We start from the raw sequence: 23,145 nt of genomic DNA, 5'->3' as shown, positions 1-23,145 counted from the left end.
GAAAAATAAATATTTGCCTCACACAGCACCCATACGTTCAACTTCCATGACAGGTTTCGGGGTTAACCGAAGAATTGAGCAAACGTGAGGTTGCTTCCCTGGGAAGTAACAAGAGGAAATTCCTTCAAATTCTCCATTTTAGGCAGACACCAATTCTAAGAATTCCAGCTTTCACCTGTGTAAAGAACTTTGTAGTGGCTGTTAGTCACATCCTGCTGCCAACATAGTGCCTGCTCCAAGGAAACTCTCACTGACATCCTCTTTTTCGTGCCTTCGCCTGACCTATGGACCCTTCATATGGTCTCTGTGCTCGTTCCTTTCTCCTCTTCTCCCATTAATGGTGGCACCCATTGGGATGTCCTCTTGGCCCCCTTCCGCTCCTCTAAGGCCATCATTAATGTCTACGCTAATGGGACCGTCTTGGTCCAAGGCCCACAGGCCAACCTTCACCTCTTTGATAGACGCTTCCCATGCCTCATCAACTTCCTTTCCTCTCCTGCTGTCCCCCATCCTCTGTCCTCGGCTACCTTGCCTCTACCCTCCCTCCCTGCCCCCTCTCGTGCTCCTTCACCTCCTTCTTCTACACCTCCGCAGGGCGTACCTCTGATCTGTAACCCTCCCCGGAAGTCCTTCAAGGATGGCAACCTTCTCCACATTGCCACTCTTAACTCTCGCTCTGCCATCAAACATTCTTCTGATATCTGTCGCCTTCTTGAGGAACTGGACCTTGACGTCCTCGGTCTCACTGAGACATGGTTCATGGCCAGCTCTGTCACCAACTTTGACACACTCCTACCTGACGGTTACAAGATCCTCTCTGTGCCCAGGCCCAACCGTGCAGGGGGGGGGGGGTGTAGCCCTTATCTTCCCTGAGTGGATTCCTGCCACTGTCACTCCTACGCAGACCTACTCCTCTTTTGAATGTCTTGTCTGCCGACTCTTTCTCTCTCCTAGCCATTCCCTTACCCTGGCTACTATCTATCGGCTACCTGGTCAAATTTCCTCCTTCCTCTCTGAGTGGGCTGACCTCTCCTCCTCACTCCTGTCCTCAACCACTCAACTCCTCTTTCTTGGTGACTTCAACATCCACCTGGATGCCTCCTGTCCCCCCTCTGGACTCTTTCGTGACCTATGTGACTCTCTCTCACTCTCTATTCTCCCGTTTGGGCCTACTCATTCTGCAGGGCACACTCTTGATGCTCTGATCTCTTCTGACCTTCCCCTCTCCGTCCCTCTCTCCACTCCTCTCTCCTGGAGTGATCACTTTCTCCTATCCTCCCACCTCACCCTCCCTACCCCACAGGCAAAGCCACCCTCATCACTGCCACCCACCTTCTCGGTCATCCGACCCATGAAGCGCTGTCAGTTGAGGCCTTCGGCTGACTCCCACCCTGACACAGCCCTCTCCATGCTACACTCTGCTATATCTGATACTCTTGATATCCTTGCCCCCGTCATGAGAATCCACCTGAAGCCCAAAGCCAAATGTAACTCCTGGTATGACTCGGATCTCGTCACCCTAAAACGCAAGTGCAGGGTGGCAGAGAGGAAATGGTGTGCTTCATGTTCATCCTCTGACAAACTGGCCTGCCGCCTGCTCCAAAGGCAATACCGTCTCTCCGTTCTCACCAAGAAGAGAGCCCTTATCCAAGCCCGCATCTCTGCGGCATCTAACAACTCGGCCGAACTCTTTAAAATCTGCAAGGAGCTTGCCAACCCTGCTGCAGTCTCTACCTCTCCTGTTCCCTCCCAGGCCCTCTGCACTGCACTGGCCTCTCACTTCATCTCTAAAACTCAGGACATCCTGTTCTCACTCTCCTCCTATCACCTCCCTCCCTCTCTTCCCGGCTCTTCCTCTGGCCCTTCTGCAGCCACCCCTCCTCCCTCCTTCTCTGCCTTTCCCCTTTTTTCTGCTGACGAGGTTTCCAGACAAGTACGATCTATGAAAGTCTTGTCTAAACAGGTTCACCCCTGTTCCTCCAAAACTATCAAGGACCACATCGACTCCCTGGCTCCTGCCCTGGCTGACTTTTGCAACCACTCCTTCGCCTCTGGAGTCTTCCCATCCCCCCTTAAGCACTCCCTTGTGCACCCTCTTCTTAAGAAACCCTCTTCCGACCCCTCCTGCCCGGCTAACTATCGCCCCAATCTCCATCACTCCCTTCCTGGGCAAGCTCCTGGAGAAACTGGCCATCTCCCAGCTTAACCTCCATGCTGAATCTGTTAGTAGTCTTCATGACCATCAATCTGGCTTCAGAGCTGCCAGAAGCACGGAAACTGCTCTCCTGAACATCCGCGAGGACCTGCTCTTGAACCTCGACTCCAACACTCCGTGTGTTCACATTCTGCTCGATCTCTCTTCTGCCTTTGACACCGTCAACCATGCCATCCTGCTCAACCGTCTCCGTGTCAACCTGGGTATCACTGGTCAGGCTCTAGCGTGGCTGACCCCTTTCCTTTCCAATCGACCCTCCCAGGTCCAACTGGGGTCCTTCCTCTCTGACATCTTTTTCTCCACCTGTGGTGTCCCCCAGGGATCTAATCTCTCTCCCTGGCTGCTCAACCAGTATCTGGCACTCCTTGCCCACCGCATCGCCGCTCTCTGCCCCAACCTTCTGTGCTATGCGGACGATACCCAGCTAATTTTCAGGCTACCCTCGGCCTCCTCCTCTCCTTCCCTCATCTCTGACTGTCTGTCTGTCTGTCTGTCTGCTATCCAGGAATGGTGTGCCGCCAATGACCTCTGCGTTAATGCCAGTAAGACTGAGATTCTACTTATCGGCTCACCCACTCCCTCCTTCCCTGCAGCTCTCTGGCCAGCCTCTTGGCCCTCTTCCTGCTCCTACCTGCAAGGCAAAAATCCTCGGGGTCATCTTCGACTCCACACTCTCCTTCTCTCCTCATATATCGGATGTCTCTAAGAAGTCACACTACCAGCTGCACCTCCTCTTCCCTTCCTCTCCTTCCGCCAGAAGCTCACTGTCTCCCGAGCCCTGGTTCTCTCGAAGCTGGACTACTGTAACAGCCTCTATCTTAATCTGCCTGCCTCCACTCTCCGCCCTCTGCAACTCATCCAGAACAGAACTGCGAGACTCGTCATTGGCCTCAAGCCCAGGGACCGTATCTCTCCAGGACTGAAATCTCTACACTGGCTCCCAGTGGCTGCGAGGATTAAGTTCAAAACCTTCTGCATTGTCCACAAGGCCTTCTGGGGCCTGGGGCCCAAATACCTTCAACTCTCTCTTCCTAAATATCTTCCTTCCCGAGCCCTTCGCTCATCAGTCTCCAACTTCCTCAGGGTCAGCCGCTTCTCGAAGCAACGAGCTGGGGGTAGATCTCTCTCCGCGGCAGGGGCCTCCCTCTGGAACAGCCTTCCTGAAACTTGAGGAGCACCATCTCCGGTTCCGGAAGCACCTCAAAACCTTCCTCTTTGCTACTGCTTTCTCTCTCCTTCTCCCCTGCTAAATTCTTCACTGAAACTGCACTGAATCTGCAACTGGGCCACTCTCACCGACCTCGGTCCTGGGCCCAGCCACTCTCCACTTGCACTGCCTCCCTGGCAACCCCTGCACTGCAGGACTGTCTCTGTATCCCTACAGCCCCCCTTCCCAGCACTTGCCTGCACTTACCTTGCACTTGCCACCAGCTGGCCCTATTTATTTTATTCTACTAACCTTGTACTGAACTTTTTCCCTTCCCCCTATCCCTGCACTTGCGCGATCTAAATGACACCTGGCCTAGTAGGATCGTTGTCTGTCTTCCCTTTGTTCCCCCCTCCCTGCCTCGTCGCGCCTTGAAACACTTGTGTATAGGCGCGTTACAAATGCCATATCATAACATCAACATACCTCTGTTAGTGATGACTCAAATCCGTAATTAACTGGGATGTGGGAAACATATAGCTAAAGAAAAGGAGAGTGCTTAATGACAAAACCTTAAAGTATGTCAATGGTAATGCTCAACTTCCAGCATTTGCACCTTGTCACAAATGCACCCCTTTGGACAGGAAGGGCTGGTATAGATGTATACTGGCCAGGTAAACGTCCATTTAACTCTTGTCCAGTAATTTACATTGCCATAGGCTTCTAATAAATATAGAGGAATCACATGTAGGGGTAAAAGGATAACCTCAATCCATTCAATTCAGTTGATTATGGATATGCACTAATTTACAGTCTGAAATGAAGCCTGGCTGATAGGTATCCAGGATCCTAATACTTTCCAGCAATTCTTGTAACTGAAGTGCAATCTTTCAATCCAGGAAAATCCATTATAGATAGACTTGCTTACCAATTGTAGTTGGAATGTTCCCTTTTGTATTAGCTTTGGGCTTCTTGAAGAAAGGTGCAACTGTTTCCTAGATGTGATTGATATAACAACCTCATCCAATAAATGGCAATGTTGTTTGCTTAAGGTTCTTAAAACCAAATCTATTAAACAGCAATTGGGGCACAGCGCTTTGAGAGATCAAGTTAGAGGACACTTACCAGTATCCCTTTAGAACTTAAACAGTCATATCCATTTAGCAACATTAACCCTTGAAACCAGTAAACCTTTGTTTAATGCTTCAATTAATCAGGGTTGCTTATCATCTCAAAGACTAATAGTTATTCTGGATTCTAGATTTCTTAAATCAGATCGTAACGTACTTTATTGTAAGGTGAAGCTAGTGCTGTATTTATCATAACATGTTAGAAAATGTATATTTTATTTAATGAGTGTGATAAGGCCAATACAATGGCTGTGTTATGTTATATTTTGTATTAAGTGCATAGTAGCAAAACGGCATCATGACGCTGGAGGATACAACAGGATTTAACAGGTGACTAAAACAAATGGGTCTTGAGGAGTTGCCGAAACCTAAGATGATTTTAAGTAGCCCGAAGGGGGAACGGGAGGCCATTCCACATTCTGGCCACTACCACTGAGAAGGAGCTGCCAACCATCCGGACAAGGCAAACACGAGGAATAGCCAGCAGACAGGCTTCACTGTTTGTTTATTTATTTATATTGCGTTCCTGACCCAAGGGTATCTGGGCGCATTACATGATGATGCAAGTCTTAAGTTAAACCAAATTAAAGTAATAATCTAGAACAGTGCAAGGGTAGACGTACAGATATAAGCATTGGCATATAATTGACAGGACATAAACAGACTGTGTTCAAACAACAGGTGAGGATAGAAGACAGTCAGTAATCATTGGACACTAGCCATTTTTTCAAATATATCCTAATGTTCTGGAAGGACTGGTCCAAGCGCAGGTGTAGTGGGAGGGAGTTCCTGCACCGGAAAGCTAGAACCCCCTCATGTTTTCAAGTTAAATCTAGGGACAGTGATGCAATGTGAATTTGCCGTCCTTGTAGGTCGTGAGGAAGATTTTTTTATGATTTTGTCTTTTAACGCAGTGCAGCGTTGTTCAGGAATTTGTGAGTGATGGAAGCTATTTTGAGCTGAATCTATCCTTGATGGATAGCCAATTCTGGTTTCTTATGGTCTCAGAGATATGGAGTCTCCTCGGGATACTTAGTGCAGATCTTAATGCATTATTTTGCAGGATTTGCAATTTATTCAGAATCTTTTTATTAGCACCTGCGTATAAGGCATTGCAGTAATCGAGTTTGGACAAGATTAGAGCCCTGGCAAGTGTGAAACAGCTGTCATTAGATAAGAAAGGTTTACAAACGCGTATCAGATTGCACCTGTATGCAGTAGCAGAAGCCATGGCGTTGACTTGTTTCCATAAGTTCAAGGTTGAGTCCAGGTAGAAACCTAGAGTTTTGGTCTCCTTGGCAACTTTGATCACGATAACGTCAATAACGGATGGTGTATATTGACATCCAGGTTTGCTCAGGTTGGACAGGGTCCCTAGAATCAAGATCTAAGTCTTGTCATCATCCAGGGAGAGGTCGTGTGCTGCCATTCATGCCTGAATGATGGAGTACATTTTATTGATTAGAGCCGGGTCTCTATCATAGTTTCCTGAAAGAGGTAGAGGAGTATCGGGGTGTCATCTGCATAGTTAGTCTAGGTGACACCTAGATGGTCCAGATCATCAAACAAAAGGCATTGTGAATATAATGTACATGGTCGGGGAGACACATGAACCTTGTGGAACACCACACTTGATGGGAGAGGTGTCAGCAGCGGCAAGCAGAGAGAAGACTCTCATTGACCTGTTGTTGAGGAAAGATTGAATCCAATTGGTGGCTTTTTGCGAGAAATTGGCGGCGGTAGACAGACGATTGCAAAGGACTTTATGATTCACCAGATCTACAGGGTAATTCATAGAATTTCTGCGCCAGCCGCGTGCACTAAAATCGATATCAGCGCACAGCGTATTCATGGATTTCAGCCTCCAAAACCAGCCGTGGCGCAGCGACCCTGCAGCAGCGCCAGTTATGCCCCCCAAGAACGCCCTCGCGCAAGGAAAAGCCATCAAAATTCCCAATTCATCGCAAAGGGCTGCGCTAACCATGGACCAGTATACAGCGCTGCCAAACAGCAAACGCCGAGCGGGGAACGTGTATTACTGGGGTGCGCGGGAAGTTCCACACGCAATTTCAGCAGGGTACGTGTATTTCTGGGGTGCGGGGGAAGTTCAACACGCGATTACAGCAGGGTACGTGTATTACAGGGGTGCGCGGGAAGTTTCACACGCGATTCCAGCAGGGTACGTGTATTTCTGGGATGCGGGGAAGTTGTACATGCGATTTCAGCAGGGTACCTGTATTACTGGGGTGCGCGGGAAGTTCCACATACAATTCCAGCAGGGTACGTGTATTTCTGGGGTGCGGGGAAGTTGTACATGCAATTTCAGCAGGGTACCTGTATTACTGGGGTGCGCGGGAAGTTCCACACGTGATTTCAGCAGGGTACGTGCATTACTGGGGTGCGGGCAAGTTTCACACGCGATAGGCCCTGTGCAAGTGGGGTACGTGTATTTCGGGGGTGCAGGAGAGTCCTACACGTGAATTGGCAGTGTGGGTCCTCTCAGGTGTTCCCTCTACACCCTCCACGGCCCCTGCAGGCAGACCACACCACAGGGGACTACCCTGCACCCCTGGTCATGTCCTGCAGGCAGCCCATCCACCATGGGCATGCCCCCCCAGCCAAGCCACATGTCACCTTGCACTAGTGATCACCAACACATTACCCCTTTGCACCCCCACCCCACAGCAGTGCAGGGCACCTGCCAGCAGGCACACACTCATGTCCCCCAGCACCCCCCAGCAGTGCAGGGCACCTGCCAGCAGGCCCCCACTCATGTCCCCCTGCAGCCCCAGCAGTGCAGGGCACCTGCCAGCAGGCCCCCACTCATGTCCCCTTGCACACCCACCCCCCAGCAGTGCGGGGCACCTGCCAGCAGGTCCCCACTCATGTCCCCTTGCACACCCACCCACCAGCAGTGCGGGGCACCTGCCAACAGGCCCCCACTCATGTCCCCTTGCACCCCCAGCACTGAGGGGCACCAGCCAGCAGGCCCCCACTCATGTCCCCTTGCACCCTGGCCCCCCAGCACTGAGGGGCACCTGCCAGCAGGCCCCCACTCATGTCCCCTTGCACACCCACCCCCCAGCAGTGCAGGGCACCTGCCAGCAGGCCCCCACTCATGTCCCCTTGCACACCCACCCCCCAGCAGTGCGGGGCACCTGCCAGCAGGCCCCCACTCATGTGCCCTTGCACCCCCACCCCCCAGCACTGAGGGGCACCTGCCAGCAGGCCCCCACTCATGTCCCCTTGCACACTCACCCCCCCCGCAGTGCGGGGCACCTGCCAGCAGGCCCCCACTAATGTCCCACTCATGTCCCTTTGCACCCCCACCCCCCAGCACTGAGGGGCACCTTCCAGCAGGCCCCCGCTCATGTCCCACTCATGTCCCCTTGCACCCCCACCCCCCAGCAGTGCGGGGTACCTGCCAGCAGGCCCTGACACATGTCCCCCAGCCAACACATCATCACAATCTAGATCCCTGGCCCTTATGGCCAGCCTCCACATGCCAAAGACCCACCCAAGTATTGCATCCACCCACATATAAATGCCAATTACATGATACAACCCCAATGGCAAGTATGTAAATGAACACATGTCCGTCACACACACACACAATGGGTGCAAGTGAATCTCAAAACCCATATCATGACATGCATGAAACCAATGAGATAATACCACACATCGAAGTATGAAGAAAAAAAATGTATTAAAAGCAACATGAATGGAATTAAATTCAAACAAACGACAATGGAAATCAAAAAAGAAAAGTTGCATGTCCGTAAAATAAATGAAAAACAACAAATCATAATCCAAAGGAAAGGTGTCCAAAGTCACAGTTCAAAAAATGAAATCCAAGGGAAAAACAAAAACCATTGCTCCATGGGGAAATCCAAAAAAAAAAGTAGAATCCAACAGTTAACTATATACAGATTAACAATCCAGGGTCCATGATCCCAACTGAAGAAATGAAACCTATCAAAAACTACTACCTAATAAAGAAACTATATACAAAAATGTGGTCCATTGTCCAAGCGGTCCAAAATAAAGAAAAAAACCAAAGGAAACCTTACACTATCTAACTATTTACAAGAGCAGCGGGCAAGTCCAACAGCTCACATGTTGATGTCCCGGGCCAGGGCATCATCGAACTCCTGCTCGATGTCCCGGAGGCGGTCCTCTTCCATGAACCCGAGGGTTCACAGGGGCGATGACATCTGGAACTCCAGGTCCCTGCGAATGGCCTCGAGGCACTCGGCCCGCCTCAGGGCCCTACGCATGGAGTTCTCCCCCCTGACCATCGTGAGCCGTGCTTCTTCCGCTCGCTGCCGCTCCGCATCTATCGCATGGCCCAACCGCTGCCACACGGAAGACACTCCTCCGTCCAGGGTCCTCCTGCCTTCGGCCGATGCCTGCCCCTCCGATGATGAAGGCCACGAGCCATCATGGCTCCCACCTTGTTGCTGCTGCTGCTGCTGTGCCGCTGCCTGTGCCCTGGCTCCTGCTGCCTGCACATCCTCCTCCAGCTGGGGTGCAGTTGTTGAGATGGCCACCCCTGCTCGACGTTCGACTCCCGACTGTGGCAGGGATGTGTCCTCCACCAGCCTGGCCGCAGGGTCAGAGGCAGCTCCACAGGGCACCCAGGTGACACATGGGTGGGAAGATGGCACAGAGGACGACTGGCGCATAAGGGGTTCAGTTGAGGAGTGGGTCGGAACAAGGTCCAGAGAACGAAGAAATCCATCCATGGTGAGCTGTCCCAGTGGGTCAACGCGGTCAACGAGCCATGCGAGAAGACGTGCAGTCTCCTCATGAAAAGACTGCAGGTCAGCTTGCATGGCACGTTGACGCAATGCCACCCCACCCAGGACAGGCTCAACCCGGTGCCGGATAGCCACATCCGCAGGGAGAGGAAGGCCAGTTGGTGTAAGCCAATCCCCTCCCTGAGAACGGGTCTGGACGTAGGTATCCCTGCTGGTGCAAGATGATGCAGTCACAGGATCGGGGACAGGATTACACACAGGCACCTCCGCGGCGGCCTGTGCTGCCTGTCCCTGCCCCTGCACTGCACCACTAGCACCAGTGGAATCCCCACCTCCAGACCCCGTCTCTGTCCCTTGCACGGCCTCCTCCTCTACCAAACCCCCCACCAACCTCGATGACTCCGTGCCATCTTCCTCCGTCGGGCCCTGTGGGGTCTCAGCTTCCCCTTCGGCTGCCGAGGAGTCCAACTCCAACCTCCGCCTCTTGGACCTCCCCTCGGCAGCTGCGACCTGGGACGCGGCACCGGACTCCTCACTCCCCGACGAGATGACAACCTGGGAGGGGAGCTGGGCCTTGCGTCTCCGGCTGGCGGTGCGATCCCTGCCGCTGTGCTCCACAGAACCGTCTCCGCCCTCTTCATCAGTTGACGCTGCAGACAGGAAGAGATAGGAAACAGGCATCAGAGCACTGTCCAATTGACTCATACACACATGACAGTTGTACATGAGTGGCACTGTCAAACTTCAGACATGGCATCACAATCCCCAACACACATGTCATTGCAACTCACACACATGAGCTATTCCACAGCCATATTGCAACAGTCAGCACCATCCATACACATACAACAGCATGAGCAGACAAACGTGAGCCAGACATCAGATGAAACACAGGGAGTGCACTAGACATGCACATATGCCACCACACTTACATGCATGTGTACACCTCCGCCAACTGTTGCAGTGATGAGATTGGCATCCATGTCACATCTGGCAATCAGTCTTCTACATATCAGTCTCACATGCATTCATGTTGCATCACTGTTGCACCCATGTCAAATACACACACATGCACATGTACACAGTGCTGATACATGCAGCTGGAACCAACATCCATGTGTGACACCACAACCATGCCAACTTACAAACACAGTAATCCAAACATGTGTGCCCATGCATCTGCATTTGGCCTGCATGCTTACCCACACATACACCATCCATGTATCTCACACATGAAAGGACTTGCATGTGTCAGCCTCACAGCCCTGTACATACACATCCATACATGGCCCTACAAAACCACATGTACAACCTGCACACTACTGGCATACCACCACACGCACAGCTTCCAATCAGTATGCATGTACACTTACCGCTCGACTCCAGACGGGTCTGCCTCTCAAGGACCTGGATGTGGAGCGCTGGGCGTATGCATTCCAGGACCCTCATCTGATGTTCCGACAGGTGGCCCCGGCGCCCCTTGGCATCCGCTGCCTTCAAGAGGCGCCGGGCCTTGTTGAGGGTCCTGGACCTGAAGTCCTCCCAGCGTTTCTTGACATGTTGGAAGTAGCGGACTGCCACCCCCTCCGCGTTGATGGCAGTCACGATGTCCATCCAGATCAGAGTCCGTCCTTCCTTGTCGGCGCACGAACTTCCGAAGAGGGCATCATACTGCCCCAGGACTTGCTCCACCAGGACACTAACTTCAGTGGCAGTGAAGCTGGTGCCCCTCTGCCTCTCTGGCTGGGGGTTGCCAGTGGTGCCAGATGGTGTAATGCCCGACATGGCAACCCCAGAGGCAGGTGTGGGTGGGCAACTGGGTCCTGGGGCTGGGCTGTGGAGCGATGGAATAGCAGTCGGGAGTCTTCGGTTCCAGCAGGGGTGGTCACAGCAACTGCACCCCGGGCTGACGTGCAGGCAGCAAATGGCAGGGCACGTGGGCAGCAGGCAATCAGGCAGCAGCAGATGGCAGGTGGGAGCGTGCTCGGGGATCTGGGGGGCAGTAATTCGGCCTTCTGGGCAGGAGCGTGGTCTTCCGTGTGTGAACGCGTGGCCAGCTTGATACGGAGTGATTTGGCAAGTGAAAATCTTGCACGTCAGCGTGTAATTCGAGGAAAGGCCCTTAGCGAGTAAGCGCGTCAGCGCACATAAGCGATTTCAATGGACCAAAGGCCCTTAGCGCGTAAGCGTGTCTGTGACGTGACACGCGCGGGTGTTTCCCTCATAGCACGTGATGACAGAGCACACGTGGAAAAGCTGCACGTCCGAGTGTCAGCGCGTGTAATTGGAGGAAAGGGCGCGTACACGCGTAAGTGACGTGTATGTGTGGGCCGGTTTAAAAGGTACGTGTAGAACGCCATTTTCTTGTACGTGCTTTTCGTGGAGAGCGAGTGGGTGAATTTTGTACTTCTTGTCAGTTCACACGCGATTACTTCACAGCGTTTCAAGTTCGTACTCCCTGTTACCTCTGACAGCTTCCATTTTTCTACTTTTTTTTGGGCCCGTTTCCTCAAACAGTGTTCACTTCTCATTTTGTCCTGTCTCCTCAGACAGTGTACAATTCTTCTTTTGGTGGGGGTGTTGCCAACGTGCACACGCGCATATTTTTCATGTTCTTATTCTAGTCAGACGGTGAGTTCCGCACGTACTTAGCAACTGTGCTTACCCCGTGTGTCGCACTCCCCTTCAGAGGTCATTGTAGGCTGCGTGTATTACGCGTACGCTTATTTTTGTGTTTCTGGTGCCACAGCGTAATGCGGGTTCATTTTTCCATGCACGTGGTCTACGAGGGGTTGCGTGCACGTTTATTTTTGTTTTTGGGCTGTCTGTGCGTTGCGTGACCCGTCATCTTCCCCCAGGGGTCACAGACAGACTTGTTAGAGCACTAGGGTACGAATTCCATCTAGTACCCTACCCCTTTGACCCCCAATTGCCCAGGACAATAGTTTACTGCTCCTCCCATACGCACAACAACATCAGTGCCATGGTTGGGAGGCGACCAAGCGGTAAGGGAGGCAAAGGTGGCCGACCTTCAAAAGGTGGACGTGGTGGGCGCGGTAGGGGACGTGGTCAGGATTTGCAGGGTGCCCCTAGACCCCCATGTGTGGAGGACCAATCAGGGACACCCATGCCCCCCCCATGGTTGAGGGAAACGTGGTTGAGACCATCCCAGCTCAGACCCTGTTGGACCAGCCCATTGTGGCACCTCACCTGGCACAGGATGACTCCCTGGCTGACTTCCAGGTCAGCAAGTCTAGGCCACGTGTGGCGGTGCAAGTTGTCACCAAGGCACGTAGATCTGGGGCAGCTATGTCATCTGCTGCCCCAAGTATGCAGGGTGGTGAGGCTGCAGGGGCAGCTGCAGCTCCATCCGCCCCAGCTCTGACTCTCCCAGCCAGGAAAGTGTCGGTCCTGGTCCATCATACTGATGTTCCCCCTGCCAACATCACACTTCAGACAATGCCTGCACCAAGTCCTATGGTCAATGTGCATTCGCACACTCCAACAACCGAGTCCACCGGTGATTCTGCCCCTACTGACCAGAGCGGCGTTAGCCACTCTGGCTCCGCTCCACCTTCTAAAAAGAGGAAGATGGGTGCTCTGGCACGACAGGCTGAGACCCCAGGCACGGCTACACACTCCGGCACATCAAGGAAGCCTTGCTTTAATGACGTGGAGCTTAATGCACTTGTGAGTTATGTGTCGCAACATAGCCACAACATAGCCACGAAATGGTGGTGACTGCAGGGTCCAAGACCACACCTGGTCAACGTAAGGCACACTGGCAGACCATCGCCGACCACATAAGTGCCCTTGGATTTGTGAGGCGCTCAGCTGATTGCTACAAGCAGTGGAACGACCTGAAACTCAGAGCAAAGGACAAGCTGGCCTCAAATCATGCCGCTACTCTGGTGACTGGTGGTGGGTCTCCACAAGAGGACAACGAACTCACTGAACAGGAGTCTGTTGCTTGGACCTTTGTCACAGAGGAACAGATCCGAGGTGTGGGAGAACTACCTGATTACGAAGCATTGTCCGGTGAGTGCCCATGTGTATGTATTTTTGGTGACGGATTCTGAGTGCCAGGTGAGGGTGTGTACTCCAGAGTGTTATGGGTCACCCATTTCCTTCCTCACATGGGATCACGTGCCTTGTATTTGGCTATGACTGCATCCCTTCTGCCCACAGTATCCTATTAGGTCCACAATTGTGCAGTTGACCTTGCACTGCCATCTTGCAACTACATTGGTCAGAATTTGTAAGTGTGCCTTCAGGATAATATTTTCCACTCTGCCCTTTTTTGCTAGACATTTATCAACCATATTGTGACATCTGTGATATGCTTCGGTCATTGTTTACTGGCCACACTGGGGCAATGCTTTACCTGGTTATGTACACAATGAGACCATTCAGGCTGATGGAGTATTGGCCAGCACAAATGTGTAGATGAGTGCCTGTTTGCATGTCGAAAATGACAGATGTTTCCTGCGATGTCAATGTGACAAAAAATAGATCAGCCAACTATTACTGTATTCTTGTACCTTGCATGTGTTGCAGTGAGTGGCACATGTGTACTCAGTCCCAGTATGCAGCATTTTTCATGTCATCATGTCCATCTCACATGGATGGGTGACAGTACTCAATCACTGACATATGGCTGTACTTGTCAAATGTACCATGGCTATGCTAAATGCCATCTGTGTGCTGCCATATGTCATGTATATGTATTGGACATGCCACTCACAGGCCAATGTGTGATGGCAGTGCTACCCAGCATGCAGCAAATGTGTTGCTCTCCCATATTGGTGTCATCAGTGTCTGCCTTTTGCCTCCCCTTACTACTCAGTGACAGTGCAGGCATGGGAGGGTTATAGTCATGTGGGACATGTGTGAATCATGTACTGGTTCTATAGCTTGACAGGCCTATTTGTGTGCTATGGTGCTAATGCCTGTTTCCATTTTTTCTCTTTCATGTTTTTGAAGGGGATGACGCACTTGATGCTGTTGAGGTTGAGGAGATGGTGCAGACCCAGGAGGAATCCCAGGCACGACCGGGCACCAGCGGGGGACGTGGTGGGTGAGAACCCAATCCTCCTGCAGACCATACTTTCCAGGGGTGTCTCTGGGTGCACCTCCCCAGACCTCTATTCAGGTGCTGATTCGGATGATGAGACCTATGTGCCGTCACAGGTAAGTGTTTCTGGCAGGGATTCTGTTCTGGCCAACCCACCTGCACCAGGGGTAGATCCCTCTATGGGGATGTCAGTGTTGGTAGAGGCGCCTTTGGCGGTTACGGATGCAGGGTCACACTCCACAGCATCTGATCCTGTTCCTGGGCCAGCAGATCAGAGGGGGAATGCAGTCCTGCAGCCTCAGGCGGTGCCAGCACAGCAAGGTGCACATCGCCTTGCCCCAAACAGGTGTGGTGCCCGTCGACGCGGTGGCCGTACGCCACCAGGCAACAGCGTATGGGAGAACTCCATGTACGCTATGGCAACCCAACAGTCAGCATCAGTTGAAATGATGGCTCAGGCAATGGAGAGGGTGGCCACTTCCATTTATCCCCCCTGAAAGGCAGATGGAGCAACTACAGCAGGCAACAGACTCCATTTGCCAATCACACAGGGAAGACATGTTGGCGTCCAACAGGGAGCGACGGGCGGCACTGGAGACTCTGCGCCAATCCATCTCAATAGAGTCCCAGGCGCACAGGGAAGCCCTGAGTGCAGAACTCCATAACCTCAGGCAGACTCTTCTTGAGCTTGAGACTTCCGCTAATTGTAGGGCAGAACAGCGGCTGGAGCACCTCACAAGTACGCTCTCAGCTGAGATGTGGGCAACTCGGGAGGAGATCCGGGCATCACGTCAGGTGTTGCATGGGGATCTCCGCACTATAATCCTCCAGAACGAGACCTTCCACACCCGCATGCTTGCTGCCATGGAGGACCATACCAGGGCTTTGCGTGGGCTGCCTCCCATAGCACCACCACCTCCTGATTCAGCAGCAGAGGATCATGAGAGCGACGGCAGCAGTTCTCCCACATTGGCATAGCCGTGCAGGTCATGAGCCCATGGAGGTGTTTTTTTTTTTTTCCCCAACATCCACACAGGTGGCTGTTGGTGCGCACCCTGTCCTCTGACCTCCTGGGTGGCCTCCCCCCCAGCCCCCAGTCCCCACATGGCCATTTTTGATGTTTGATTTTTGAAAAAATAATTTGACAGTGTGTTGCCTTGTGTGGCTCCCGTGGGCATCCACTGTATTCCGGCTGGGCACATGCAGTCTTGTCCTGAGTTTGGGTTAGATGCTTGGGTTCATGAGACACACACCCCTCCTGCTTCCCGTTTCCATGGGCTTGCAAAGGGTGTGACCAAGTAACAGTGATGTACACGGTGACGTTGGGCTCCCATGAGCTGTGTGGGCAGTCTGTAGTCAATACTGTGTAGACATTCCTTGTGTATATTGTTGTTGTATTATACACTGCATGGTGTATTAATGTATCATTTTGCTTCCATGTCTCCCTCTGAATTTGCAGGTTCATTCCTCATGTCTTCACAAGGCCGTCTACTTTGGAGATGTAGTTCATGTTGTATGCAGTACACAGACCAATTTTGAAGGCTGCAAGACTACAGTATGAAGTGGGCGATATGGTGGCATGTTCAGGTTGTATGACTACGACTACTTTAACTTAGTACTGTCATGTTTTAGTAATGTTTGAACTTGTCTAGATGCATTGTTTAGTTGGTAAGTATTTGGTCATGTGTGTTAGTTCAACATTACTAGGAGCATATTGTGTGTGGCCAGTTTCCATTAGGGACACTGTACTTTGTGACACTTGTGTCAGGTTTTTGGGATTGCTTTGTTTGCTCTCACATAGCATGACATGCCATGGTGTGTTGGGTGGTGATGCTGGGGAGGGGTTGGGTGACATGGCACTGTTCTCATATTGTATTTTGCAAGGGGGTCATGCATTTAGCAGCATGTGTGTCTTTTGATGACACCGCATTGGTGGTGTTTCTGTAGGTAGGGATGCACACATTGTGACACTTCCAGGTGACCAATCTCAGGATGGCATGGTTGCGACAGTTGACTGTCCCTCATGTCATCATCATCGATTGTCAGCTGGTATGTGGCAGGGCTGTGTGCACTCCACACGGGTGTTTGTTTCTAAGTGAAGTAATTAGCCACCAGTTGTGTTCGGGCTGCCTCACCCCATGCCCTTTCCCCTCCCATGCGCAGGGGGCGTGCATGTGGTTGGGGATGTGGGGGCACCAAAATGTCCACGGGCAGGCCCCAGCCAGCGTGTTGCAATGTTGTGCAGGACACATGCTGCCACTATGATCCTGCACACTACTGGGGGAGCGTATAACAGCTGCCCACCAGAACGGTCAAGGGAGCGAAAGCGTGACATGAGCACTCCACTATGCCCCGGGTTGCAATATGGGCTGTGTTGTATCTTACCTCGGGTGGCGTTCCGAATTGGCGTCATGTGGGTGCTCAGAGGGTGGGCACTGTCCCCTGGGGAGGTGGTGATGGGTATCATTAGTGGGGTTGTGACATTACTCAGTATCTGGCATGCATGCATGTGCTGTGGCATTTATACTCACCAAGCGGCCATGTATCGCCATGCCGCCCAGCTTCTAGGTCCCGGTTTAGGGTTGACATTCTGTAAATGAAACTGTCGTGGGTGGACCCTGGATAGTTGGCATATACTGAGGTGATGATTCCCTTGGCATCACATACTACCTGTACGTTGATGGAATGCCAGTGCTTGCGGTTTCTATAGATGTGCTCTGATGCCCTGGGGCGACGTAGGGCCACATGGGTGCAATCAATGGCACCTAGGACTTTGGGGAATTGTGCCACCCTGTAGAAATCCTGGACGACAGCCTGCCGTTCTACAGGTGTTCTGGGCAGGTATATGTGCCTGCGCACTGATGGGGGTGCAGTCATGATGGCCAAGACCTGGTGTAGGCAGCGTGACTGTGTGGCCTGTGACACCTCCCCCACTATGGCACTTGTCCGCTGAACTGATCCGGTGGCCAAAAAGTGCAGTACATTGAGGACCTTCTCCAGGGGGCTGAGTGCTTGGGAGCAGAGGGTGGGTGATGTGAGGTCATCCTCCCACTCACTGACCAGGTCGAGTATTATGTGAGGTGGAAACCTGTACCTCCCATACACCTGGTCATCAGGCATGCCAAAAAGGCTGGTTCTGGGTGTTAAAATTCTGGGCCTGACTATCCTCCTCCTCCTCCTGCGGCATCCCACAACCACTGCTGCTAGGAACGGTATGTTCATCCTGGCGTCTGAGCTTGCTTGTTGCGGTTTGCGCACACTTTTGTGCTGCGCGGGTACACGTACACCTGCTTCCTGCTGGCGTACGTGTTTCCGAATTAGCGCGTCTTTTTTGGCACGGGCGTTCCGCACATTTTCCTCCTGTACTTCCCCGCCCACCACAGATTTACACGTATCCCGCTCGCATATGCGCAATCACGTGTAAAACTTCACGCGAGCCCAACTTCCCGCGAGCCCCTGAAGTACACGTACCCCGCTCGCCCAGGCACAATCGCGTGTGAAACTTCCCACGCACCCATGAAATGCAGGCTATTGTTGACACAGCGGGTGTTTGTCGTGTACCCCTTTGCACGTCATTTGTCCTGGAGGTCCACAGTATGGGAAATTCATCAGAGCTGTATATACATGCTTTTTGATAGCGCACATTTTTTTGATGCGCAGGGACGCTACCGCCTGCCTTCGTGTGGGGACATGTGTTGATGTACATAGTAGACTTTTGTTTGTGTCATGGAATCGCCATTTCACTGCTGGGGGGGTGGGGGTGCAGGGGGACACGAGTGGGACATGAGTGGGGGCCTGCTGGCAGGTGCCCCTGACTGGTGGGGGTGCTGGGGGACATGAGTGGGACATGAGTGGGGGCCTGCTGGCTGGTGCCCCTGACTGCTCGGGGGTGGGGGTGCAGAGGGACATGAGTGGGACATGAGTGGGGGCCTGCTGGCAGGTGCCCCTGACTGCTGGGGGGTAGGGGAAAAGGGGACATGAGTGGGGGCCTGCTGGCAGGTTCCCCTGACTGCTGGGGGGTGGGGGTGCAAGGGGACATGAGTGGGGGCCTGCTGGCAGGTGCCCCTGACTGCTGGGGGGTGGGGGTGCAGGGGGATATGAGTGGGGGCCTGCTGGCAGGTGCCCCTGACTGCTGGGGGGTGGGGGTGCAGGGGGACATGAGTGGGACATGAGTGGGGGCCTGCTGGCAGGTTCCCCTGACTGCTGGGGGGTGGGGGTGCAGGGGGACATGAGTGGGGGCCTGCTGGCAGGTGCCCCTGACTGCTGGGGGGTGGGAGTGCAGGGGGACATGAGTGGGGGCCTGCTGGCAGGTGCCCCTGACTGCTGGGGGGTGGGGGTGCAAGGGGACATGAGTGGGGGCCTGCTGACAGGTGCCCTGCACTGCTGGGGGGTGGGGGTGCTGGGGGACATGAGTGGCGGACTGCTGACAGGTGCCCCTGACTGCTGGGTGTGGGGGTGCAAGGGGACATGAGTGGGGGCCTGCTGGCAGGTGCCCCTGACTGCTGGGGGGTGGGGGTGCAGGGGGACATGAGTTGTTGATCATATTGCAAGGTGACATGTGCCTTGGCTGGGGGGCATGCCCATGGTGGATGGGCTGCCTGCGGGACATGACCAGCGGTGCAGGGTAGTCCCCTGTGGTGTTGGCTGCCTGCAGGGGTCGTGGAGGGGGTAGAGGAGACACCTGGGGGGACCCACACTGCCAATTCACGTGTAGGACTCCCCGCGCACCCCCGAAATACACGTTCCCCGCTCTGACAGCAAAATCGCGTGTGAAACTTCCCGCGCACCCCTGAAATACACGTACCCAGGCCAATCGCGTGTGAAACTTCCCGCGCACCCCTGAAATACACGTACCCAGGCCAATCGCGTGTGAAACTTCCCACGCACCCCAGATTTACACGTACCCCGCTCACCCAAGGCCAATCGCGTGTGTAACTTCCCGCGCACCCCTGAAATACACGTACCCAGGCCAATCGCATGTGAAACTTCCCGCGCACCCAGATTTACACATACCCCGCTCGCCCAAGGCCAATCGCGTGTGAAACTTCCCACACACCCCCGAAATACACGCACACGCTATTTTTCACACAGCGGGTGTCAGTGTTTTTCGCGTACCCCTTTGCACGTCATTTGTCCTAGAAGGCCACAGTATGGGACATTCATCATGGCTGTATATACGTCCTTTTTGTTAGCGCACATTTTGGCGCACATTTCTTTCATGCGCAGGGACGCTACCGCCTGCCTTCGTGTGGCGGATGTGTTTAGGCCTGTGCGCGTCTTTGCCCGTGAGCTGGTTTGCCCTATTCGATTCCATGAATACGTGTTGTAGGCGAGCGTGTGGGCGTTCCGCGCACTTGCCTCCTGTACTTCCCCCGTGACGCCCTCATTTTCACGCGTTGTTCCCCATTCCGCGTGTCACGCCCCGTGTTACGCCTACTTTTGTTGTGTGCGCCGCGCTATGTGCGCTTTCGCTGTGCGCTTAGCGCACGCGGTTTGAAGACATGTGCGCCAGCGTGCGCCACGCAGTATTTTGGTGCACATCCTGGGATTTCCTCGCGCACGGACTTCCATGAATCACTGTGCGCGGGTTTCGCTGCGATTTTCGCACTGGCACTGCGATTCGCACGCTTGCGGCGAAAATTTCAGCGCGCATTAATTCCATGAATCGGCCTGCAAATGCGGCTGATAAGTCTAGCAGGAGAAGTAAGGCTGTTATCTTTTAGTTGGTCGATTTGCGTTTTCAGGTCAATCAAGGCGGTTTCTGTACCATGGAGTGGTCTGAAACCTGATTGACGAAGTCCTAGGAGGTTGTTGGTCTCTAGGTATGACTGGATCTCAATGTATGTGGCTTTGTCAATTATTTTAAGTAAAAATGGGACCATTGTTATAGGCTTGTAATTAGTAGGGATAGTAGGGTCCAGTGAGGTACCACACATCCTTCAGGTTATTAGGGACATTGGAGGCGCGGAATTAGGCATTTATTCGTTTGGTGAAGAAGGGTGCCAGGTCTCTGGGAGCCTCTTTGATGATTTGCGCTGGGCAGATGTCTCCCTGTCACCTCAAGGGTTTAAGGGAGGCAATGATCGTTTCCACCTCTTGCGTAGTGACTTGGGAGAATTCAAATTTTTGTAGAGATTTGGGAGGATTATTTCGTGAGTTGTCAGCATTGATTAGTTTAGTAAGGTTGAGTCGCTTCTCCACAATTTTGTTTTGCACAGCAGTGATTTTATTGGATAAAGCGTTTTGGATGTTGGTACACGAGTCCTCTGGGGGAATAGGGGATTCCATTTCCCTCAGGATCACAAAGAGTTCCTTAGTACTGGAACTAGCTTTTATGATCCTGTCATTGTATGTTTGTGTTTAGCAAGTAGTATTTCTGTTTTATACTTTGATATTTCAGTCAAGTTTTGTTTATTTTCTTTGGGTCTAAGAAAGCGTGTCGGGACATAAGGCCAGAATTTATCCTGCAAATATTCAGCTCTCTGGCCAGGATAGGCCCGGTGAACAATGCAGAGAGACTTAAAGAGAATCCTTTTCTGTATAAGCAACTAGTGGAGAGTATGCAAGACCCGTGAAATATGGGCCCCTTAGGGGTATTGGTGGCCATGCGAGCTGCAAAATATGCAGTAGCTGGAGACGGGCAGAAGATAGGTAGGTTGAGCCAAGAGTAGTAAATTACAATAGTCCAAGCGACTTAAAATGAGACAGGAAACCACTAACTGGTGTAAATGCTCCGGGGGAGGCCAAATCTTCCAGAGTACTCTTAGCTGGAAGTAGCCAGCTTTGTAGATGGCACTAACCTGGGGTGCGGCAGATAAAGACTCTGAGAAAATGCAACCTAAATTCCTAAACCTGAGACACTGGTGAGGGCAGGGGCCCAGCTCCGGAGGCCACCAGGTCAACCAGAAAGAGGAGCCTGATATAGAGCACGAGGTGCAGAGAGAGGGGGAACCCACCACCAGGACCTCCTTCTTATCTCCATTCAGTTTAAGCCAGTTGCTGCCTATCCAACTACCCACAGCCGCTAAGCAGCCCCTAAGCTGTGATGGTGAGTGTGAATGGGTCAAATCCAGACAATCAATTATTTGCATGTCATCAGCATAGGAGCAGCAGCGAACCCCAAAGGAGTGGATGAGCAGCAAGAGGGGCTGAATATAGATATTAAAAAGGGCCAGAGACAAGGCAGAGCCTGAAGGAACACTGTTCAGGAGAGCTGTAGTGTGAGAAAGAAAGGCAGATGGAGAAAGAATCTGGGTTCTCTCAGACAGGCAAGATGAAGACCAGGATGACACCTGGCATGGGAGAGGTGATGGAGCAGCAAAGAATGGTCCACCGTATCAAATGCGTCTGATAGATCAAACAGGATCAATGCCCCCAACCTGCCCCTGGTCAGCGAGACGGGTCAGGTCATCCAGGACGGACACAAGGACACTTTCCGTGCCTGGTCTTGGCCGAAGGCCCGACTGAGAAGTATCCAGTAGTTTAGAGTGCTCAAGAAAAGAAGTGAGAAGAGGGGAAACCAACGACTCCAAGAGTTTCACAGGAAACAGAAGCAGAGATATAGGGTGAAAATTAGATAGAATAGTAGGATTAAGAGACTGTTTCTTTAATAGGAATGATACCTGATTGTTTAGTTCCCTGAGGGATAAAACCCTTGGAAAAAGAAACATTGACTGCCCGAAACACCCAGGGGGCAATCTGTGGCATAATTTCTGGTAGTGTGCACACAGGAATAGAATCTAAGGGGGAAGCATTTTTTGAGGCAGTTAGCGGAATATGTGTTATCCGTCGGAGAAAATGAAGGAAACACAGACCACTGCTCCCTATCCTCCTTATGAGAGCCCAGGGGGATCATCTGGAAGAATGGATTGAACGACAATGAGATTTGGTCGCAAATATCCCTGACCTTTTTCTCAAATAAGTAAGAGAGGAAGTTACGAAGTGCCTGAGAAGGAACTATCCCAGCAGGGGCATCTTCCTTGGCAGACAATGAACGTACCAGAGCAAACAGCTCTTTTGGTTTATTCAAGGAATGCTCTATTTTAGCTGTGTAAAATGCTGATGTAGTGGCCCGAATTGCCCGATAGTAGTCATTAGAACAGTATTGAAACAGTAACCGGTCCGCCGGTGAGTAACCTCTTCTCCATTTATGCTCCATTTTGGTGTTTTCATAAGCGCAATAGCTTTAGCTCCTCATTAAACCATGGCTCGGAAGAAGTCATTCTCCGTAGCTTAATTGGAGCCAACGCGTCAGCGACTGTGGTAAAGATTTGCACAATCGACAAGAAGTCAACTAGAGGCATAGTGCTACACTCATCTGGAAAAGTTGCTACAGCAGCCTCTCTGTCTACCCAACGGCAACTGCGTTTCAGAGAAAATTGAGGACCAGACCTCGTCGGTGGACCGGAGTGTGAATTAAGAAAGGTACCACCAAATGATCGGACCATAAAATCAGAAAAGAAGGGAAGTGAGTGGCTAGAGATCGGGGTGCAAAAATCAGGTCCAAAGAATTCTCTTGTGAGTGGGCCGGGTCAGTGACCAATTGCTCTAGACCCAGATCTGTCATAGAGACATATAGTGTTACTGCCAATGAGAGCGGAAGGTTAAATTTAAAATCGCCCAAGATTAGGAGATTAGAATGTTTTAAGCGCAAGTTAGCAGCAGACTCAATAAATTGGTTAAGAAAAAGGAGATGTCTATCCCAGAGGGATAATAGACTATTAAAGTGTGAATAGTCACGCTAGAGGAGACAGCAATGCGCTTCAAGGACGCCTCCATCTTAATAGCAAAAACTAGCAGTAGGGGCATGGTTATCACTT

The 23,145-nt window shown here is 52.2% G+C and overlaps 1 protein-coding gene across 2 annotated transcripts in view; it reads right to left on the bottom strand.

The window, feature by feature from the left end:
- Nucleotides 1–23,145, bottom strand: part of LOC138513761 (pseudouridylate synthase 1 homolog) — a 244,011-nt gene that overhangs the window by 147,127 nt on the left and 73,739 nt on the right. The window lies entirely within an intron of this gene.

This window comes from Ambystoma mexicanum, chromosome 12, assembly GCF_040938575.1.
Source record: "Ambystoma mexicanum isolate Mex_15411 chromosome 12, UKY_AmexF1_1, whole genome shotgun sequence".
In the NCBI taxonomy this organism is placed as follows: domain Eukaryota; kingdom Metazoa; phylum Chordata; class Amphibia; order Caudata; family Ambystomatidae; genus Ambystoma; species Ambystoma mexicanum.
This window is presented reverse-complemented; position numbering and strand designations above follow the sequence as displayed.